Source organism: Melanotaenia boesemani, chromosome 2 (assembly GCF_017639745.1).
Source record: "Melanotaenia boesemani isolate fMelBoe1 chromosome 2, fMelBoe1.pri, whole genome shotgun sequence".
NCBI lineage: Eukaryota > Metazoa > Chordata > Actinopteri > Atheriniformes > Melanotaeniidae > Melanotaenia > Melanotaenia boesemani.
In genome coordinates, this window is record NC_055683.1 from 16,616,496 (window position 1) to 16,638,226 (window position 21,731).

Sequence of the window (21,731 nt, forward strand, 5' to 3'; positions counted from 1 at the left end):
AGTGAAGAAGCTTTGTGATGGACTGAAGAGTCCAAACTGCAAACTGCAAACTCTCAGGTCAGGATTCATCAAACTGAGAGTTTAAAAAGAGTTTTTATTAATGACCTATGGAAGGTGTTTGTATGATTGTCTCTAATTTAGGCCTCTTAAACCACATTAACTTACCAGAACCAGTCACCAGTCTGACATCCAGAACCTCTCAGAACATATAAAATCTTAGTTCAGGTTCTGTAATAAGTTTAAGGTGCTTTACAAACAGAACTTTCCAGATACACTCAAATAAATAAGTAATTGGATGAACCCAGTTTAATTCTAGGGCTGTTTTCTTCTATTTAATAATCTGGGTTAAATATTCATGCAAAGTTTTTTAAGTAAGTTAATCCTGCTCATTTTCGTTTGTTGCCATTGACAAGAAATAATCAGACTAATTTAATTTAATAGAGCTAATTGATGAACATTTCTTTATTGGATTTGAATTAACAGTTTACCCTTCCATGCATAGTGTCCACTATAGTGGAACCTGTTTAAAAGATTTTCCAGTTTTCTAGTGTATGAATGGGTAAATGGGTAAATTTCTGCCAGAAAGGACCACAGATTCACATGCCAGCCAAGACCACATGTCCAGGCTGTGCAAAGAGGCCCCTGAAACAATCCAGCATCTCACAGCACGGTGCAAGATACTGGCAGGAAAAGTATACATGGAAAGCCATAACAAAGTAGCTGGCTTAGTGTAAAGAAACATCTATGCACAATTTGGATCCATCCAGAAGAGATCTGAAACATGATTGGTGTATCTCTGTAGAAACCTGGAAATTTGACATTTGTCACAAGGTGAGTCATGAAGTCATAAACTTGGAACAAATGAAGACACAAAGCCAGTAATGTGAGACATGTCTAATTTCTCTGAGCATCTGATAACATTCAGCTTTAGTTTCATAGCAGTTCTCTCAGAGTTTCTGTCATACGTGTTGTTTTCTGCAGCCTGTCAGGATGTCTGATCACAGAGGAAGGCTGTGCTTCTCTGGCCTCAGCTCTGACCTCCAACCCCTCCCATCTGAGAGAGCTGGACCTGAGATACAACCATCCAGGAGACTCAGGGGTGAAGCTGCTGATGGCTGCACTGAAGGATCCACACAGACTCAGGTATGGAGAGGCTGCTGCAGCCACACAATGTCTTATAGAGGAGGAAGATCTGCAGACATTTTCTCTGTCCTTCACTCAGTCCTGCTTCATGCTGGATATGAGTGTTATATGAACCATCACACATGTAGGAGCCTTTTTTCCTTTACTCACAGCAGATATTTGAGTGAGAGTCTCCAAGGAGAACATCTGCAGGAACAGCAGTGATAACTGTCTGTTGGCTAGAGAATCTGCAGTCTGGAAACATCTCTGCAGGTTGAAGGGACATTCTGTCATAGAAACAACTTTTCTGTCCTCTGACCCTGGATCAGACACAGAAATGGTTCAAATGTTAGCTTAGGTTAACTTAGCATAAATTTTAAGAAAACCATGTGAACAGTAATGGTTTTGTAAAGATCTCTGATCAGGAGTCTTTCTGTATCAGTGCTGCCAATCAGTGGTGACCTAGTGGACCCACTATGAGGCAGAGTAGAGCTCTACTATACCGTACGAATGGACTGATAATACTGATAATGTTAATTCAGTCATGTGATAAAGGTTGGATTGGGTGCTGGAGATAACACAGTGTGTGTGTTGTGTCATAGAAACATCTTTTCTGTTCTCTGACCCTGGATCAGACACAGAAATGGTCCAAGAAATGTTAGCTTAGCTTAGCTTAGCAGAAATATTTATAAAACCATGTGAACAGTCATGTTCTAGTAAAGTTTGCTTTATAAATCAATTCATGTGGAAATGTGCACGTGTTGATCAGACCTGTATTCCTACGTCTGTATGGATACATTTAAACAAATGATGGATGAAAAGTTTCCCATAAATGATGATGCTCAAGGGTTCTTCCACTTACTGAGGCTCCTGATGCTGAATCACATCAACAGACCCAGAAAATTAATTTAGATAAGACACATATAGAGTAGGAAGTATTTAGGTCCCTGAAGACTCTTTCCTTCTAGATTCTTTCATTCAGGTCTTTACAGTCAATTTTCACTAAACAGTCAAATAACTTAAATGTACGTTGTTTTACTAGAAAATGCACCATAATCCTAAAGATTTAAGACCTGCCAGAGGACTGGATTCCTGTCCCACTGGATCAGGAGTTTTCCTGTATCAGTGCTGCTGATCAGTGGTGTAAATAGATGATAAAGACCTCTTGGAGCAACTAGGAGATTGAGCAGAGCCCTACTGTCCCGTAGGAATGGACCTATAACTACTGATAATGTTGATTCAGTCATGTGATAACGGCTGGATCGGGTGCTCAAGGAGGTGACTGGGGATGGCAGTGTGTGTGTGTTGTGATGAAGATGATGATGGTTACATTAGTTTTCCTGGTTAATGTGAAAGGACTCAGTATGTTCACAGCTGATGTTGAGGGAAGATGAGACAGACTTTCCTGAATCCTGTTAGTCAGTAGAAGCTGGGTGACGTGACTGCACTTCAAACTGAAAATTTTCAGTGTGATGATGAAGCAGCTGTTAGTGGTTAGTAGGAAACAAGCCGTCGCAGCTACAAACAGACAAATCATGGCCTCAAACAGAGTCTCTGACAGTCATTTTGCTTCATGTGCAGGAAAAGAAGCCACTTTAACATTTCCCAGCTGAGTCAGAACAAAGAATCTGAGCCAATCTGCTCTGCAGAGGATATTATTGTCAGAATCTGATCAATAAGACTTCAGGGCAGAGAGAAGATGCAGCTCTTGGTTAGATCAGGAGTTTCTGCAGAGTTCTTCATCTGTGAAGAGATGAAAAGGAGAAGAAAATGTGACTTCCACAAAGCAGTTTTGTTAGTGTGGGTGTGGACCAATCAGCTTCCTGATTCTGCTCCTTCTAGTCTGGAGATGCTCCAATCAGGTGGACGTGTCCAGATGTTGGACTGTTCTGTTCTCAGTGTAGAACAAAGTGTGTATGAGAGCCATGTAATGTCCATGTTAGTATGTTCTGACCCCCTCCTCCTCTCAGGGTGGAGCCTGCTGGAGAACCATGGTTGAGACCAGGTCTGAAGAAGTGTAAGTGTGTTTTTCATTGGATTCATCACATTCAACCATCTTCACACTGTCCCATCACTCATTCATTCAGCATCAAAGTGTTAATAGATCAATAACTGCAGCTGGATTGTGTTTGTTCTCTCCATCAGATTCCTGTCCACTCACAATCAACATGAACACAGTGAGCAGAAGCCTTGAACTGTCTGACAACAACAGGAAGGTGACATATGTGATGGAGGAGATTCAGTCAAAGCTTGAACATCCAGACAGATTTGACAAATTTCCTCAGCTGCTGTGTGAAAATGTTCTGACTGGTCGCTGCTACTGGGAGGTGGAGTGGAGAGGAGACATTTATATATCAGTGAGTTACAGAGAAATCAGAAGGAGAGGAACCAGCAGTGAATGTTGCTTTGGATTCAATGATCAGTCTTGGAGTCTAAGCTGCTCTGATGGTAAAGGTTTCTCTGTCTGGCACAATAACAGAGAAACGCCCATCTCCTCCTCCTCCTCCTCCTCCTCTTCCTCTGTCTCTAACAGAGTAGCAGTGTATGTGGACTGTCCTGCTGGCTCTCTGTCCTTCTACAGAGTCTCCTCTGACTCACTGATCCACCTCCACACCTTCATCACCACATTCACTCATCCTCTCTATGCTGGAGTTGGGTTCTGGTCATGGTTTGGTTCCTGGGTTTCTCTGTGTTGACTGTAAAGAGTCTGTTCATAGCAGAGAAACTGACTGGTGAACAGGTAGTTCAGTCTGTACATGTGTGTCTCTTTCACTCAGAAACATCTTTTCAGATTTATGGATTCAATCAGTTTCTGTGTGAAACTCTTCTAAATGATTCCTTGGAAACTTCTTCCTCTTCCAGTCCTTTAAAGATGGAAGCCGTGCTTCTTCCAGGATCCACATGTTGTTTCCAGTCAAAGCTTCACACTGAATATCAGGATGTTGTGTTCACTTCATGTCATCTGCAGCTAGTTCCACTTCATGATGCTGGAAATGAAAATCCTCCCAGTGTTTTACTCTTAGTTTGTTTGCTTCATTCTGTCTTTATTTAGACTTTCTGAAATTTTTACATGTTGAATTAAAGATTAATTTTCAGATCTGAAATGTCATGTTTTGCTTTTTTTAAAAAAAAACAAATGTTTGACTTTATACTTGAAATGTAAAATTTAAAGAATTTTAATAAAAAAAACTATCAGATATAAATTTTAAAAGTTTATTTTTAATTAAAATTATTTTAGACTTTTTGTGAAAATAGTTGATGTTTCTTGAAAAATAAATATGGTCTAATTTATCTTTTCAATTCATGTGGTTTTGATATTTTATCAAAAATGTCATTTTATTTTTTACTCTGTTTTGATTCTATTTTGTTCTAGTAACACACTGGAATTTTATTTTATAAGTTTTAATGTTTTTCATCACTTTTCATTTCTTTGTTTAATAAATCGTTTTTTAAAATTCTCTCTTTTATGACTCATCTTGAATCTTTTTTCTTGACGATGATGACGATGACGGTAACGATGATGGTGAGGATGATAATGATAATAATGGTAAAGATGGTGTTGGTGATGATGAAGATGATGATGGTGATGGTGACGGTCATATTGATGGTGATAGTAAAGAGGGCAATGATGATGGTGTTGGTGATGATGATGGTGATGATGATGATTGTGATGATGATGATGATGTGATGGTGATAGCAAAAACTAATAATGATGATGACGACGGTGATGGTGATAATGAAGGTGATGATGGTGATGATGATGATAATGATAAAGATAAAGATGGTGCTGATGATGACGATGATGACGATGATGTTGGTGATGATGATGATGATGATGATGATGATGATGATGATGATAATGATGATGGTGATGATGATGATGGTAATGATGATGATGATAATGATGATGGTACTGATGATGACGATGATGTTGGTGATGATGTTGATGATGGTGATGATGATGATAATGATGATGGTGATGATGGTGATGATGGTGATGATGGTGATGGTGATGACGATGGCTCCAGAACTAGGGGAAATTTAGGCCGGCAGCAAGCGGTAACCAGGCTAGGGAATGCTGTGTAGCAGGAACACTGTGACTTTCAGAGAGAACGGCAGCCTGTGGTCAGCTAATGTACAGGTGGAGCAGCAGGTGGATGAGCTCCTCTATCTGCACCTCCACCTGCTGCTGTTATTATTAAATAACAGCTGATCTTTAACCAGATATTTCTGTCTGATTTTCAGGTCATTGATGCAACAGTTTCCAATGTTCTCTCTGACTGCAGATGGGAGTAGCTCACCTGTACACAGGTGGCAGTTAGAGACATGATGCAACTTAATTACATTAATTACAATAAACCAGGCTGTTTAGTTGTTATAATAAAGGACAAAATATAAACCTGTTCTACCTTTATTCAATGTAGAACATTGAAAGCACAAGTAAAATAAAAGAAGTATAAAATAAATGAACCACCCTAATCAGAACATATAAAAAAAAATATTGTAAATTATTGGAGGACAGAAGCAATATTAAAGAGATTTGGAAAATATTAAATGGTATTATTGACTATGGGTCTAAAGAAACATCATTTTCAGATTATTTTATTGAAAATGGCAAAAAACTTACCAACTTAAATTATATAACCAACAGCTTTAATTCTTTCTTAACGTTGGCAAATCAAAGCTGGCAAGAGAAATGAATGAAAGTGGAGCCTGAAGATGATGACGAAGAAACAACAGCAAGAAAAGTTAGCTCCATGTCTATAGATCATCGAAGTCGAAAAATATTAGATAATAAATAAGTAAATGCAAAAATAAGACTTCAACAGACTGCAATTAAATTGGCATGGCAATACTCACAGAGGTTATTCTGGGAATTTCTAAACCATTAACACAAATCTGTAATTTATTGTTTTAAACAATTTCCAGGAAAAATGAAAATATAAAAAGTTTTACTGTCATTCAAAACATGAGACAAACACCAATTGACAAATTACAGGCCAATTTAATTCTTTTCACAGTTTTCTAAAATACTGAAAAAGTTCTCTATAAAATACTGGATACATTTATTACCATGCATAATCTCTTATCACACTGTCAGTTCGTATTTACAGTAGAAGCAACAGATCAACATTTCTGGTGATAATGCATTTAATAGAGGGAATTACTAACTGTATAGATCTGAAACTACTTACAGTAGGGCTATTTATTGACCTCAAAAAGCCTTTGACACTATTGATCATGGTATTTTGATCAATAAAATGGAGCAGTATGGGATAAAAGGGGTTGTGTTGAAATGAATTTATAGCTATTTAACCAAAAGGCAACAGTATGTAATGATATATGTGGAAAGTTTCAGATGCACTGACACTAATCCTGTTTGCAAATGATACCAATATCTTATGCACTGGAGAAGACTTGCAGCAGGTTTTTTCAAATTATCAGTGACTTTAAATAAAACAAAAAATTATGTTGTTTGGTAAAAATAAAGGATGTAATTAATGAAAGGGTGTATGATTACAGATTTCTTGGTGAGATTATCAACAACAGAATATGCTGGAAGTCACATATTAAGTTTGTTCAGACAAAAATAGCAAGAAATATTGCAGTTCATTTTTTGTATCAAAAATCACTTTATATTTTGTACTGTTCATTGATTGTGCCTTATTTAAATTATTGCGTTGTGCTTTGGGGAAACACAAGAGTTCTCTGCAACCATTAAATATACAACAAAAAATCAATAAAGGTTGTCTGCAAAGCTGGATATAGGAACATACACATCTCCTATTTTGGAAGTGAAAACATTAAAATTCAGTGATTTTGTGGAGTTAAAAACAGCAATAATAATGTGCAAAGCTACAAATAATTCGTTACCTGACCACATACGAAATGTTCTTTAACCGTGAAGGGGGCGATAATCTGAGGGGAAATTAAATCTGAAGATTTTAAGTGTGAGAACAATTAAGAAAAGCATGTACAGTACATGGTGTAAAACTATGAAATAATCTTCAGGAAGAACTCAAACAATGTCCAAACATCACACAATGCAGATGTGTACATAAGTATTTTTGCATACATGTTTATATTTATTTTTTTGTGTATATATTTATTTTTTTCGAAAAAAAACAACAACTGAAAAGTAACATTCAAGGGATTAATGAAACAACTGTAAGGAAGAAAATTGTTATAAAAGGGGGGCAGGAATAAATAAGTTTTTTTTTTACTTCATCCTGCTCCTTTTTGGTTGATGTCTATAAGCTATACATTTAATGTCCAAATAACAAACTCAACACACCCCATAGGTCTTCTGACATCATGATATAAAGAACAATAGAACAGAAAATTTCATTCATCCCCAACAACCCTTTAGTCACACAAAACACATACCCTGGTCTTGTTCTGGGGACTGCTTCATAGCGCCACCTGCACCTGTAGAGGCTACATGCTCTGAGCTGGCCTCCACAGAGACCTCTGTGCCCATCTTACATTACATTTAACATAGGTCTCATTTCCATAGTGAGTTTATGGAGTGCAGGTCCCTTGGTTTAAAATAAAATATTTGTTGAAATAGAAAAATTACAATTAAGTTAAATTTACCAGAATTTACTTAAATCCTAGTGGTGTTTTTTTATGCTGATGATGTTGAATTAATCATTTACAGAGTTTTAGAGCAGCGGCTCCCAAACTGTTTTCCTTGAGGACCCCCTTCGTGTCAATACTAAAAACTCATGGATCCCCTGCCCCACCCCAGACTGAAACCATACTGGTTTCATGCTTTAATTAGCAAGATTTTCACTATAAACACTGTATTCTGGCTGAGTCCTGTCCTTCCATTAAGCCAAAGTTACATTATCAATATATAGCCATACTTTTTTTTTCTTAAAATAGGGACAATGTTTGGACAATAATCACAATGGCTCTTAATATTTAAGGCCTCAGGGACCCCTTGTGTTCTTTTGGGGAGGAGGAGGAGGTGGAGGAGGAGGGGGGTGGATTGGGGTAGTGTTCTCAGACCCCAGACTGAGAGCCACTGTTTTAGAGATTTCAAAACATCAAGACATATATTGTGTATCAATAAATCCCTAAAAAGCTGTCTTGCTGACCCCAGAAGCCGACAAGAGGACTCTGCCTTGCTGCATTTTAGCAATCAGTTTTATTCAACCTGATCCAAGCTGAAGGCCAGTCTCTAAACTGATAAAAAGGAGAAGAGAGACTAGAAGGTGCCTCTCTCTTATTGTCTCGCCCAAACAGGCCGCTATTTTCTAAACAACTGTTTGTATCTAGCAGCTGCCCATCAGTCTCAACTTTTCCCCATATCACGAGTCTGGAAGAAAAGTGGTCAGCCTGACCTCACACAAGAACCCAACAGGAGAATAACTTCAATGTTCTATATAAGAAAAATACACATTATGAAATGTAATTGAGGGTAATAAATGAATAAATGTATTATATGAATAAAAGAATGATTACACTTGTGATTGTTATATGAGTATGATCGATTACCATATGCAGTAAAATTACTTCCACAGCAGTCATGAAGACTCCTCGCTATATAAGCTCCTCATCACCTTCATTCTGGGCATCTGTGTCAGACTGGAGCACAGTTTGCCACTGAGGACTGGTTTTTTGGGCTGTTTACTTCTGTCCCAGGACACTTTGTGTTGTTTAGTTTTTGTTCGGAGATTGTGTTCAGTTATTTTGGACTGGGATACTTGGATACCTTTTTGTTTGCAGACTGATTCTTTTGTTTTTTATGGGTCTATTCTGTATATAAATTTGCTTTCTTTGTATCCTCTCTGACCGTATGTGTTGCACCCTTTTCCCCTGGACTCTGTGGGGATGTAACAGTGTTTCCAGGCCAGAGCTCCTTTATTCTCATCATGTGACTTATTTTATGTTCATTTTTTCATTGTTAGAACACATGGGAACAAAGAAATTTAAACAAGAGAAAGTAGAGAAAAAGCTGGAATCCGGAATTCCAGCTGTTCAACAGTCCGTAGTTATTTTAGTTATGGTAGTTATTTATTAGCATAAAACTAGAAACTCAAACTAGAAAACTGATCACCAGTGTGTTTCCCTCCGGTCCTTAATACACCTGAAGAGTATATTTAATTAATATTCTGTATCCTTGACGTCTCATAAAAAAATCATGGATAAATAAACATATTTGAGAATAAAAGGATTGTTAGGTTTTATTTCAATTCAAAATGTCCTTTCTGGCTGGTAAATAAACACATGTACAGAAATATTTATTCCCAGTCAAAATGATCAGGAAACATCCCGGATAGCAGATATTTTATGACCAGTTAATGTACTTCATTTTGTGTATTTAATTAGGATCTGTGTTTATAATCAGTAGGATCGGGACAACTTACGGAAAAGTGTTCAGTTCTTTGTTTGCTGGACTTTTATTTATGATTTATTTTTTCTTATTTCTTTCAAAGTTTCAAAGAAGCAGTCTGACTTTGGCACAAGTGTTTGATAATCACTTCATGTGATGTCAGAAAGTTATGTAAAAAAATAATTTGTATAGTATCTTTTTTTTAAATCCAGTATCAGTCAGGCTTTAGTTAACTTGTTAAAATCCTGGTGAACCTCATATGGCCACTTGGCTAGCTGCAGATGGAACCAGGTTTTTATTAAAAACTAGTTCTAACCTGTGAATTAACCAGATTATCATCTGTAGGCATCAAACACACAACTGAGTAACCTGAGATGTTCCAGAGCAATGTGACGAAGCTTAACAGAAGATTTCAATAAACCAAACAAGCTGGAGTTCAAGTTCAGAGATGCTTTGATTTGTTCTTGTTGCTTATTTCGTTCAAACATGGCTCTAGCATACCTCTAAAACACACCTGCAACACATTTACCCCAAAACAAAGAACCTGAGAAGTAAAATTCTGAAACATGAGCATGTTCTTCAACATGATAGCGATGGTCCTTCAGAGATCGGCCAACAGCAGCTTTTAACAGCAGTAGAGACATAATAATGGAGTTAGTGTGGTTCAGCATCCTGAAGGCTGACAGGAAACTCTGAACCCACCAAGTACTTCTGGAAACGGCCAAGAGACAAAAATCTCAACTCCTTCAACCTCATCATGCACAATAATAATGCACAATAATGAAAGCAAAACCAACAGTTGTTGCTGACATTGCGTCGCTGTGCTACCTGGAATCCAATGTGGGGCCTGGAAACCCAAACCTGGATTGTTAATGTCCTCATTAGTTTTTCATGTACAAAGTCATAGTCAAAACTTGTATTGTGAAGGAAGACTATTAGTTTCCACAAAACAAAAAAACAATGATGTTTCCCTGAACCTTTCTTAAGTGGTTTCCTCTGATAATGAACCACAAGCTACAGGACTGATCAATAAATAAATAGATAGTGGAAGTAAGCATTCAAATCTATCAGTTAATTTATTAATTTAAGGACAATTATGATCTAAAAATACTTTGCAGAACAATGACAAACAGAAAATAAAATCCTGCATCTTTTCCGTCATTATACTGTTCAGTGGTTAATTAGCACACCGTCGCCATCTGCAGTATGGCTAATTATTTGCACAACACATGTACTGTCTGAAATACATATATTACAAACAGTGTGAATGAAAACAAAAGTAAATAAAACACAAACTCCTTTAAAACACATACCCAGGTTGTTAAAATATTTAAGAACTGTTTAAGAATATGTGATCTTGCAGCATTACAGCAAAAAGCTTTTTGGAGATAAGATTAACGTTTATGATATTATAGAGCTTGGTCACCAAGAGCTTAGACTGTGAGAAGAAATTAGAAAATGATTTTCTGTAGGTAAAGAGGTGAGCAATATATTGCCATACAATTACTACACTTGCCATCACAAGCGAGAATATTGTGACATACAGGATGTGGTGTTGTCAACCTTTGTCATCCTGCCAAATAGATTAGATTAGATTTGATTCAACTTTATTGTCATTACACATGTACAGGTGCATGGCAACGAAATGCAGTTTAACATCTAACCAGAAGTGCAAAAGCAGCAAGTGCAGATATAATAAATTAAATATGTACATGGTATGTTATGAGAATATTTTAGTGATTTATAGAATGGGACTATGAACATATTATCCAGATTAATATGAGCTGTAAATATAGTCAACTATAAACAGAAACAATGAACATAATTTACAGAATGAAATATGCAGATGATAAATTATGCTATGCAAAGCGACAGGTGGAATGACATTAAATATTGCATTAATAAAGGCAGTAGCTAAGGACTGCTAAAATTAGTGATATGTGTGAGTGCAGGATAATCAAGTAGTACAATGGTGGCAGAGTACAGTTTATGGTCCAAGGAGGAATAGAGGGTGGGCAGTGAAGTTGTGTGTCAGGGTCAGCAAGAGTTCAGTAAGGACACAGTTCTGGGGAAGAAGCTACTCCTCATTCTGCAGGTCCTTTTCCGGAAGCTCCTGAAACGCTTGCCTGAGGGCAGTAGGGAAAACAGTTTATGGGCAGGGTGTGAAGAGTCCTTAAGAATGCTGCGAGCTCAGTTCAGATAGCGTTTCTTCTGGACGTCCTCGATGGCTGAAAGTGGAGTTCCTGCGATGTGTTGGGCAGTTGTCACCACCCGCATCAGTGCCCAGTGCCTGTGCATCACCTGATCTGAAGGCAGTGTTACGGGCCTTCAGCAGGAGCTGCACCTCCTTGTTCATCCATGGCTTCTGATTAGGGTACGTGGTGATCTGCTTCTTTGTCGTGATACTGTCAATTGTGGTGGTGATATAATCCAGAACAGAGGAAGTATAAGTGTCAATGTGAGTTGCAAGTGACCTGGGGAGCAAACATACTCCAGTCCATGTTTTGAAACCTGTCCTGGAGTGCACTCTACATAACCAGGTGGCTCAGTCGATACATGAGAGTAATACCAGGAGAAAAGCTGTGTTTGTTGTATTTAGTGCAGGATGGAACATAAAACACAGAGTTGACGTCATTCAACTTCCACACAAGCTTGAAAAGACCTCCACGGAGGTCAGAAATGGTTTCAGGTTCTTGTTGAGCTGAATGACTGTCAAGTGTAGCCTGCTGGTTTGGGTTCCTAATGGTTACCAGTAAACTCTTTCCTTAGATAAGCTCTCTCATTGCTAAAGCAGGACTTTATAGTTTTGTTGCCAGTTATCACATACAGCTGTTAAATGTACTTCGCTTTCCAGCCTTACATTTAGAAGATGGCCGCTGTGTGACCCATTTGACATACATCTGACATTCTGGTTCCCCCCTTCACCAGTTGGTGGCACTAACGCACCTAATTGCTGCCCACCACCAAGTAAACAGGAGGAAGTCACTTCATCTAAAATCTACATCAGTGGTTCCCAACCAATTTTTCTTGAGCACCCCTTTCATACAAATACTAAAAAGCTGTAGCCCCCCTGCCCCACCCCGTGGTGAACCTACGCTGGTTTCACGTTTTAATTAGCAAGATTCTCACCATAAATACTGGAGTCCTGTCCTTCCATTAAGCCACAATTAAACATTTAACCTTACTTTTCCCAAAATGCCAGTTCCATGTGAACGAAATGCTCAGATGATTAAAACAACTTGACCAGATACACATTTTTAATCACAATGGCTTTGAATGGGCAAAGCCTCAGGGCCCCCTGTGGTCTTTTGGGGACCCCTTTATGGGTTTTCAGACCCCAGTTTGGGAACCAATGATCTACATGATGGCTGATTGTGACCAGAATAGCACTGTACTGGGATACCCCTTGGACCCACTAGTTGAGGTGTTAGGAGAGAGGATGATGATGATGATGGCTAAGCTCTCATCCATGTTGAAGGACTGCTCCCAGTAAACCACAAACACGCTCAATAAAAGCCAGTAGAACTTCTTAATGTCAAAGACCTGCATATTAGGCTGGTTTGACCCTGTAAACTCTCTCTGTAGCAGAGAGTGGAGTCTCTCTGTGGTGGTTCTGTGATGGATCAGGAATAGCTCCAGCCTCCTTGCCATCCTCCATCTATATAATCTGTTATCTCCCGATAACCAAATAAATTATCCCGTTATCACCAGAAAACGCTGGTAAAAAACATGCCAGCTGCTCTTGGCTTCCCTTACACACCTTTTTTTCTCATTTAATTTTACTTTTCTGTCTTTGTTATATTAAATTCTTTTTCCTGTTTTAATTTCTCACTGACATGTAATTTTAATGTCCTCTTTCCTTTCTCTTACAGGCCCCTGATCCGCTGGCCAGTCGGAGTAAAAATGAAGCATCCCTCCCCAGTAGTGCTTGTTTTTTTATAAGGTGAGCATTTAATATGTCAGTTTTCCACCTTAGCTGTGCAGTAGACTCTCTTTCTGAGCAGACACTAGTTGTCAAATCTTCACTGAGGATTTAATTATTAGACTCTTGAATGGCTTTCTGCTGCATTTTTGGTGTAAATTGTAATTTCTGGGACCCCAAACAGCTGAAAGCTCTTATATAAGTCAAGACATTGATGAACTTAGTTCTTTGTAGATGTGATGTTTAGGAAAGTGTTTTCCTTCTCACCCGAAATGTGTCAGAAGCAGATTTTAATCTGCAGAGGGAATGAAATCACACAGCAGGTGTTTATTAAAATGGGAATAAAGACAGCTGCTTCCCAGCACCAAGGACACAAAATGGAAAGAGAAACTGATGTATAAGGAAATGTTTCAGTTTAAACACAGAGTAGAACTAAAGTAAATGCTTTAATGTCATTTAGTGTATTTTCTTTAGGATCATAATTCCTGTGGCTCTCGTCATAAAGTTGTGTCTAAGAAGTGTTTAAACACATGGTCAGCATTTTGTTTTTGCCTCAGCATCTGGCCTGAGTTTGTCATTCAAAGCAAATGAACTGCGCTGTGATAAATAAAGCCATTTTTGATGCATTGATTTCTCATCAGATTCTATGGAGATGAGCTGTGTCTGGCCTGGAAAACAGGCAACAGCTGCTGATGGAGGCAGGGACCCTAAATAACTGTCAGAGGTAATTACATACTCTTTAATCTCATTCTGATTCAATAAAATGCTGCTGTCAGTATATGCTGCTCTGCTTTTATTTTATTGCTAACTTAAATTCTGTTATGGGTCTGTTCATGACTTGACATGAATTATTTCAGAGGATGCAACTGCAGACAAGATGTCCAACCATGGGGCGACAGTTTTAAAGAGGACATTGTCCTGGTTGACAGGGAATATTACAAGCTGAGTGGACGTTAGTCCCAGTTTCAGAAAATATTTCAGGTTATATTACTGTGAAAGTAAATGCATTGGAAGCATTTAAATGAGCCATTGACGGCTTTACAGTTTTATTTAATCCTGGAGGTAATTTTATGTCTCTGTAAAAGCAGCTAAATTACTATTTTTGTGGAAATAAAATCATCTTTTACCAGCTGACATTAAAATCAGAGCTTGCAGTCACTGAATGTAAGATATTGGTGACTTCCGCGGCTCTACAGCCTATTAAACACTTGGGATTTCAGGCAACGCTTAATTATAACAAAAGGAAAATGTCAGAATTTAGTCAGATTATCAGCAAAGCTGTACTTTTTTAAAACTGGTGTGAAATTGTGTAAAATTACTATGAATGGTAGATGGCTTAGATTTCTATTAGATAAAGATTTATTTTTATAATGAGGAAAAAAATGCAGGATGAAGCTGAGGATCAAGTGCATTAAGACGACTGCACCACCTCAAGCTTTGATCCAGTGGAACAGGTCTGATAATCCGGCTGAAGATGTGCTGCAATACTTGTTAAAGTCTTGCTTAGAAAGGAGGTCTGTCACTTAAATACTGAGACAAAATGATCTCCAGAAGCTGGAAAGCTGCTCTGTTATCAGACATGTGGAGGCAGGACAATGTGTTTTGCTTTCATTTCAGAGCCTTTAAAAGTTTAGATCAGGACATTGACACCAGTTCTCAACCGTCCACTCTGTAAAACAGGGGTGCCCAAGTCCAGTCCAGATTCAGGTGTATTGGAGAAGGGTTGCATCTAAAAGTTCCAGGATAGTAGATCTTGAGGACTGAACTTGGGCACCCCTGCTGTAAAACATTTACACCAGACCTGAATCAACCTCTCTGCGATTTCTCTGAGATTTGCACCAGATCTGAAAGGTCCTCTCTGTGGGAAATTTACACCAGATCTAAATTTTTCTTTCTGCGGGACATTTACACCAGAGCTGAACCTTTCTCTCTGTGGGACATTGACACCAGATCTGGACATTTACACAGATCTGAATTTTCTCTCTGTGGGACATTTACACCAGAGCTGAACCTACCTTTCTTTGAGACATTTTCATCAGATCTGACCCGTCCTCTCTGTGGGACATTGACACCAGATCTTAACCGTTGTCTCTACGTGGGTTCAGGTTTCACTGCATATTGTATGTGTAGTAGAGCATGTGACAAATAAACATTCTAGCTCTTGAATCTTATGTAAAGCCTGGTACACATAAAGATTATCGGGCTGTTTTTGTCCCGAATTTGCCTCTTCCCGACCAAGGTCGGTAAACTAAGGTATGTTATGAGCAGATTTGTCCCGATAATCGGCTCCAAAACAGGTTATAGCCAAGAATCTGAAATATTGAACATGTTCAATATTTACAATCCAATATCTTCATATGTGTGAGGAAAGCTGACGACTCCTGAATTGTGACTGTGTGGATGCTGACGTGGCACAGAATATAGCCAATCAGATTGGCAAGCTGGCTGGGGAGCAAGGAAGTATTTAAAGTCTGGTTCATGCTGTCTCCAGCCTGTTATTTTTTTCAGTTCTGGCTTTTTCTGTTAACAATAGTCCCAAGACCACCATCATTCCCCTCGTCCTATCCTCTTTCCATGCTGTTTGTTGTTTTCCGGTTGTTACCATGTTTCATCTTCTTTGTTTTTGCCAGTTGTTGCTATTGTTCTTCTTCTATGTTTTTGTTAGAGCACAGTTAGTCACATGAGATGTCCGGCTCGGAGGACTAGATCGAAGATCAGCTGTGGGACAGCATCGTTATGTGTGTGTTGTTCTGTGATTAGATTATCGGAGCATACCACAGTACGATCAAGACTTAAAAATCTCATAAAATTAAAAAAATCCTTGTGTACCAGGCTTAAAACTCCAAATGGAGGAAAGGGTGTGGTAGACTCCCTGTTCTCCTGTTCAAGCTGAAAATCTTCTCTTTGGTTTAAGTTTCCAGCTTGTAGGAATGGTGTTGTTGATTAAACTTGTCAGAAATGGACTGTCACGTTTCAGCAGACTGGACCCAGTGAAAGTCAGTAACCCAAGGATTGGTGTAAAGATAGTTTATTTGAACAATGTCCTGGATTGGAAGGCGGTGTCAGGATCCTTTCAGGTAGCTCGTCTGTGAACGTAGGAGAAAAGGGGTGAGCAAGCAGAATAATCAGTGACAAAACTCAACTGACTGGGGCCACGTACCAGAAGGCAAGAAGGAGTCCCACACAGCAGATATTTCTGGATGAGATGATAGGGGCAGCCAGAAGGATTTCCACCGCGACTCTGTTGAGCAGCTGAATTAAAGATGGTTAGAATGGGGCTAGTAGTGGGTTAATATGCTCCAGACTAATCCTTCCGATGGGAGTCCAGAGGGGTCCTTCCAGTAATAAAGGTTAAGTCCGTAATCCAAAATCCTAGTCCTAGAGACAATCCAAAAAGGTCAGAGTTCCAGAATAATCCAAATGACAGAACAGAGTTACCAGACTGGGGCAGGCAGAATCGGAAGATCCGGGTCAGAAGCAGGTCGGAGATCAATTCAGGCAGGCAGGCAGAAGAACAGGGCTGGAAACGTGCAGGGAATAAACCAAGACGATCTGGCAGAGAGAAGTTGTCACACACAGGTATATAAAGAGCATAGCACAGGTGGAGCGCATCAGCAATCAGAGCAGAGCTGGAGGGAGGATGCCTTCAGGGACGGCTGGGAAATCCTGACCCCAGCCAAACACTGTGACAGTACACCCCTTCCAAGGGGCAGCTCACGACGACCCACCCGGCTGATCGGGACAGCGACGGTGGAACCGAGACAGGAGGGCCGGGTCCACAATGAAACGAGCAGGGACCCAGGAGCGCTCCTCAGGACCATAGCCCAACCAATCCACGAGATACTGGACAGACCTCCCAGAGCGGCGAGAGCGCAGGATGCGCCGCACCGTATACACCGGCCCACCGTCAAGAAACCGGGCGGGCGGAGGGGGTCTGGAGGCGGGAACCAGCGGACAGGAGAGTGCAGGCTTAACCTTGGAAACGTGGAACGTGGGGTGAATCCGGAGAGTCCTGGGGAGACGCAGGCGCACAGCCACTGGGTTAACCACTTTAGTGATGGGAAATGGACCCACAAACCGTGGGGCCAGCTAACAATTCTCCACATGCAACGGCAGATCTTTAGTAGCCAGCCATACACGCTGACCCACCTGGTAGGAAGGGGCCGCTGAACGCCGACGATTGGCAGCCGTCTGGTACTGCAGAGAGGTCCGCAGCAGCACCGCCCGAGCACGCCTCCACACACGGAGACAACGGCGGACCGCAGCATGGGCAGAGGGAACCTGGACCTTCTCCTCCTGTGGCTCGAACAGAGGGGGTTGGAAACCATGCACAACCTGGAAGGGCATGAGACCTGTGGCTGACGAAGGCAGAGAATTATGTGCGTGTTCAACCCAGGACAGATGCCGGGCCCAGGAGGATGGATTCCCGGAACACAGACAACGGAGACTTGTCTCCAGCACCTGGTTCGCCCGTTCTGACTGACCATCTGACTGAGGGTGGAAACCAGATGAAAGACTGACGTGGACACCCATGAGGCGACAGAATTCGGCCCAAAATCTGGAGGTGAACTGGGGTCCACGGTCGGAAACGATGTCCAGGGGAAGACCGTGCAGCCGGAACACATGGATGGACAATAGGTCCGCCATCTCCTTGGCCGTGGGCAGCTTAGGGAGAGCCACAAAGTGAGCCATCTTAGAAAATCTGTCTATGATGGTCATGATTACAGTCTTACCGTCCAAAAGGGGCAGTCCTGTCACAAAATCCATGGAGATGTGGGACCAGGGTCGTCGGGGTATGGACAGTGGATGCAGCAGACCAGCAGGGCGTTGGCATGAAGTCTTAGATCGAGCACAGACTGGGCAGGCAGAGACGAAACTACGGACATCCCGGCGACAGGACGGCCACCAGAACCTTTGAGACAGGAGGTGAAACGTGCGCGCCACTCCGGGGTGACAAGCCAGACGGGAGGAATGACAGAACCAGAACCCTGGACAGCAGGTGAGGGGGCACAAATAAGCATCCGGCGGGACAACCGTTGGGCACGACGGAGGCAGACTGGGCCTGCCGGACCTCCTCCTCCAGCTGGATCCGGTTTAGCCCCAGACGGACATGAGCAGGGAGGATGAAATCCACATTGTCTCCTGCATCCTCCTCCGGATGGGTCGCCTGTGGGAGAGAGCATCAGGCTTGGTGTTCTTTGGACCAGGGCGTATAAGCTAGAGTTAAAACTGAACCGGTTGAAAAACAATGACCAGTGGGCCTGTAGTGGTGTTAGCCTCCTTGGCTGTCTTCAGGTATTCTAAGTTCTTGTGGTCTGTCCAGACTATGAAAGGTAAGGCGGCGCCCTCCAGCCAGTGGCGCCATTCCTGCAAAGCCAACTTTACAGCCAGGAGTTCTCGATTTCCAATATCATAATTACGTTCGGAGGAGGACAAGGTTTTAGAAAAGTAGGCACAGGGGTGTAACTTAGAGTCGTCTGGGCTCCGTTGAGAGAGAATAGAGCCTACCCCATAGTCAGAGGCGTCCACCCTTCCACCAGGAACTGTCGGGTTGGATCAGGCATGTGCAGGATAGGAGCAGAGGTGTGAAACTGCTGTTTAAGTTGGTTGAAGGCTGACTCAGCGTCACTGGTCCAGATGTATGGTTTCTTTACGGAGGTTAGCTGATGGAGAGGGTTGGCTAGGACACTGTAATCCTTTATGAACTTTCGATAGAAATTGGCAAAGCCCAGAAATCTTGGAGTTGCTCTTATGGTTTTCGGGGTTCGCCAGTCCCTGGACTGCAGAGACTTTGGAGGTATCCATTTCGACACTACCGGCGGAGATCACACTACCCCAGGAAGGAGACAGAAGAGGCGTGAAAATCACATTTCTCTGCCTTGACGTAGAGCTGTGTCTGCAGAAGACGCTGTAAGACGGTACGGACATGGAAAACATGCTCAGCCAGGTTTTGGGAAAAATAAGGACTATCATCCAGATAAACAAAAACAAAGTATTCAACAGGTCCCGTAACACATCATTAACTAATGCCTGGAACACGGCAGGAGCATTTGTCAACCCGAAAGGCATGACCCGATACTCATAGTGTCCAGTGGGCGTGTTAAAGGCCGTTTTCCACTCGTCCCCCTCTCTGATGCGGACTAGGTGGTAGGCATTCCGCAGGTCCAATTTAGTGAAGATGGCGGCTTTTCTGTAACTGGTCCAGAGCAGTTGACATTAAAGGCAGGGGGTAGCGGTTCTTAACAGTGATGTCGTTTAGGCCCCGGTAGTCTATACATGGCCGAAGTGAGCCGTCCTTCTCCACAAAAAAGAATCCTGCCCCAGCTGGAGAGGAGGAAGGTCGGATGAGTTCAGCAGAGAGCGATTCGGAAATATACTGATCCATAGCCTTCTTTTCTGGGGCGGATAGTGAATACAGACGGCCCCTGGGTGGCATCGTGCCAGGAAGGAGATCAATAACACAATCGTAAGGTCGATGTGGGGGCAAGGAGGTGGCACGTGTCTTGTTGAAGACTTCCTTAAGATCATGGTACTGGGTCGGGACCTGAGACAGACAGGGGTAATTGGCTTCCGTGACCTCCGGCGTCATGTTGCCTGCCAGGGGGAAAGAACGAAGACAAGTAGTCAGGCAGTTGACGCCCCAATTAATAATCCTGCCCTCCCGCCAGTCGATATGAGGGTTATGAAGTCGGAGCCAGGTGATGCCAAGAATGACCGGGATCTGGGGTGAATCAATTACAAGGAAACTGATGGTCTCGTGATGACAGTGAGAAAAAACAACTGACACAGGTTCTGTTTTACACGTAACGTTGTGCAGCAGATGGTCGTCAAGGGCTCGGACCTGCACGGGTTTTGACAAGGGAAGGAAAGATAGTCCCAGTTGTTCAGCCACATGTCGGTCTATGAATTCAGTGTCAGATCCGGAGTCAATGAAAGCTGCCAGAGTATGTTCCTGTGCCGCAGCTGTAATCTGACAGTGAAAAACTGGCCGGGAGACAGAAGGATCCAAAAGAGTTCGGCTCAGCAGCGTCCTCCCGACCCCTGCTGAGCCCCTCCTTTTACTGGACAAGACCGTACTATATGACCTGGTTGACCACAGTATAAACAGAGCCCATTGGTGATCCTCCGATCTCTTTCCGTCGTGGTCAATTTAAAACGTCCGATCTGCATGGGTTCTGGGTTGCTAGGACCAGCCACAGCTTCATGGGGTGTGTCAGAGGCAGACTGTGTTGTGGATCTGTTGGTGGGGCTAAGTCTATATCTGTTCCCTCCAACTCCTTTACCTGACTCTCTTCTTCTTTCTCGGAGTCGTTGGTCGATACGTGTTGCGACATCTATGAGGGAATTGAGGTCTTTTGGGGGGTCCCTCGCCCCAAGCTCGTCTTTAAGCCGGTCAGATAACCCTTGGTAGAATGCGTCATACAGGGCGGAAGCATTCCAGGTGCTGTCAGCAGCAATGGTACGAAATTCAATAACATAATCGGTCACTGACCTGCCAGCCTGGGAGAGTGAAAACAGATTCCTTGACGCTTCTCGTTCGGGTCTGATAGGGTCGAAAACCCGACGAAGTTCTTCCGAGAAGCTGGGGAAGTTGGAGAGCACAGGGGAGCCCCTCTCCCATTCTGCTGTACCCCATAGCCTAGCTCTCCCAGAAAGCAGGGAGATAACATAGGCGACTTTGGCTTTTTCTGTGGGAAACGAGGAGGGTTGGAGTTCAAACTGTAAGGAACATTGTATCAGAAAACGCCCGACACTGAACCTGGATCTCCAGCATATCTTTCCGGGGGTGCCATTCGGGGTTCGTGACCCGGGGTTACTACCTGAGGTGGATAACGGCAAGCGGGTCTCTGTTGAATCAGAACTGGTTAGCAGCGCCATCCGCTTAGACACTTCCTTAACATTAAGGGTTAGCTCACTCAAACCGGCCTCCTGCTGCGCAATGGCGCTTTCGACTCTAGCGCTCCAATCCTTCCAATCTTTGGGCTCTGATGGGTCCATAGTGCTGGCCAGATCGTACTGTCACGTTTCAGCAGACTGGACCCAGTGAAAGTCAGTAACCCAAGGATTGGTGTAAAGATAGTTTATTTGAACAATGTACTGGATTGGAAGGCGGTGTCAGGATCCTTTCAGGTAGCTCGTCTGTGAACGTAGGAGAAGAGGGGTGAGCAGGCAGAATAATCAGTGACAAAACTCAACTGACTGGGGCCACATACCAGAAGGCATGAAGGAGTCCCACACAGCAGATATTTCTGGATGAGATGATAGGGGCAGCCAGAAGGATTTCCACCGCGACTCTGTTGAGCAGCTGAATTAAAGATGGTTAGAATGGGGCTAGTAGTGGGTTAA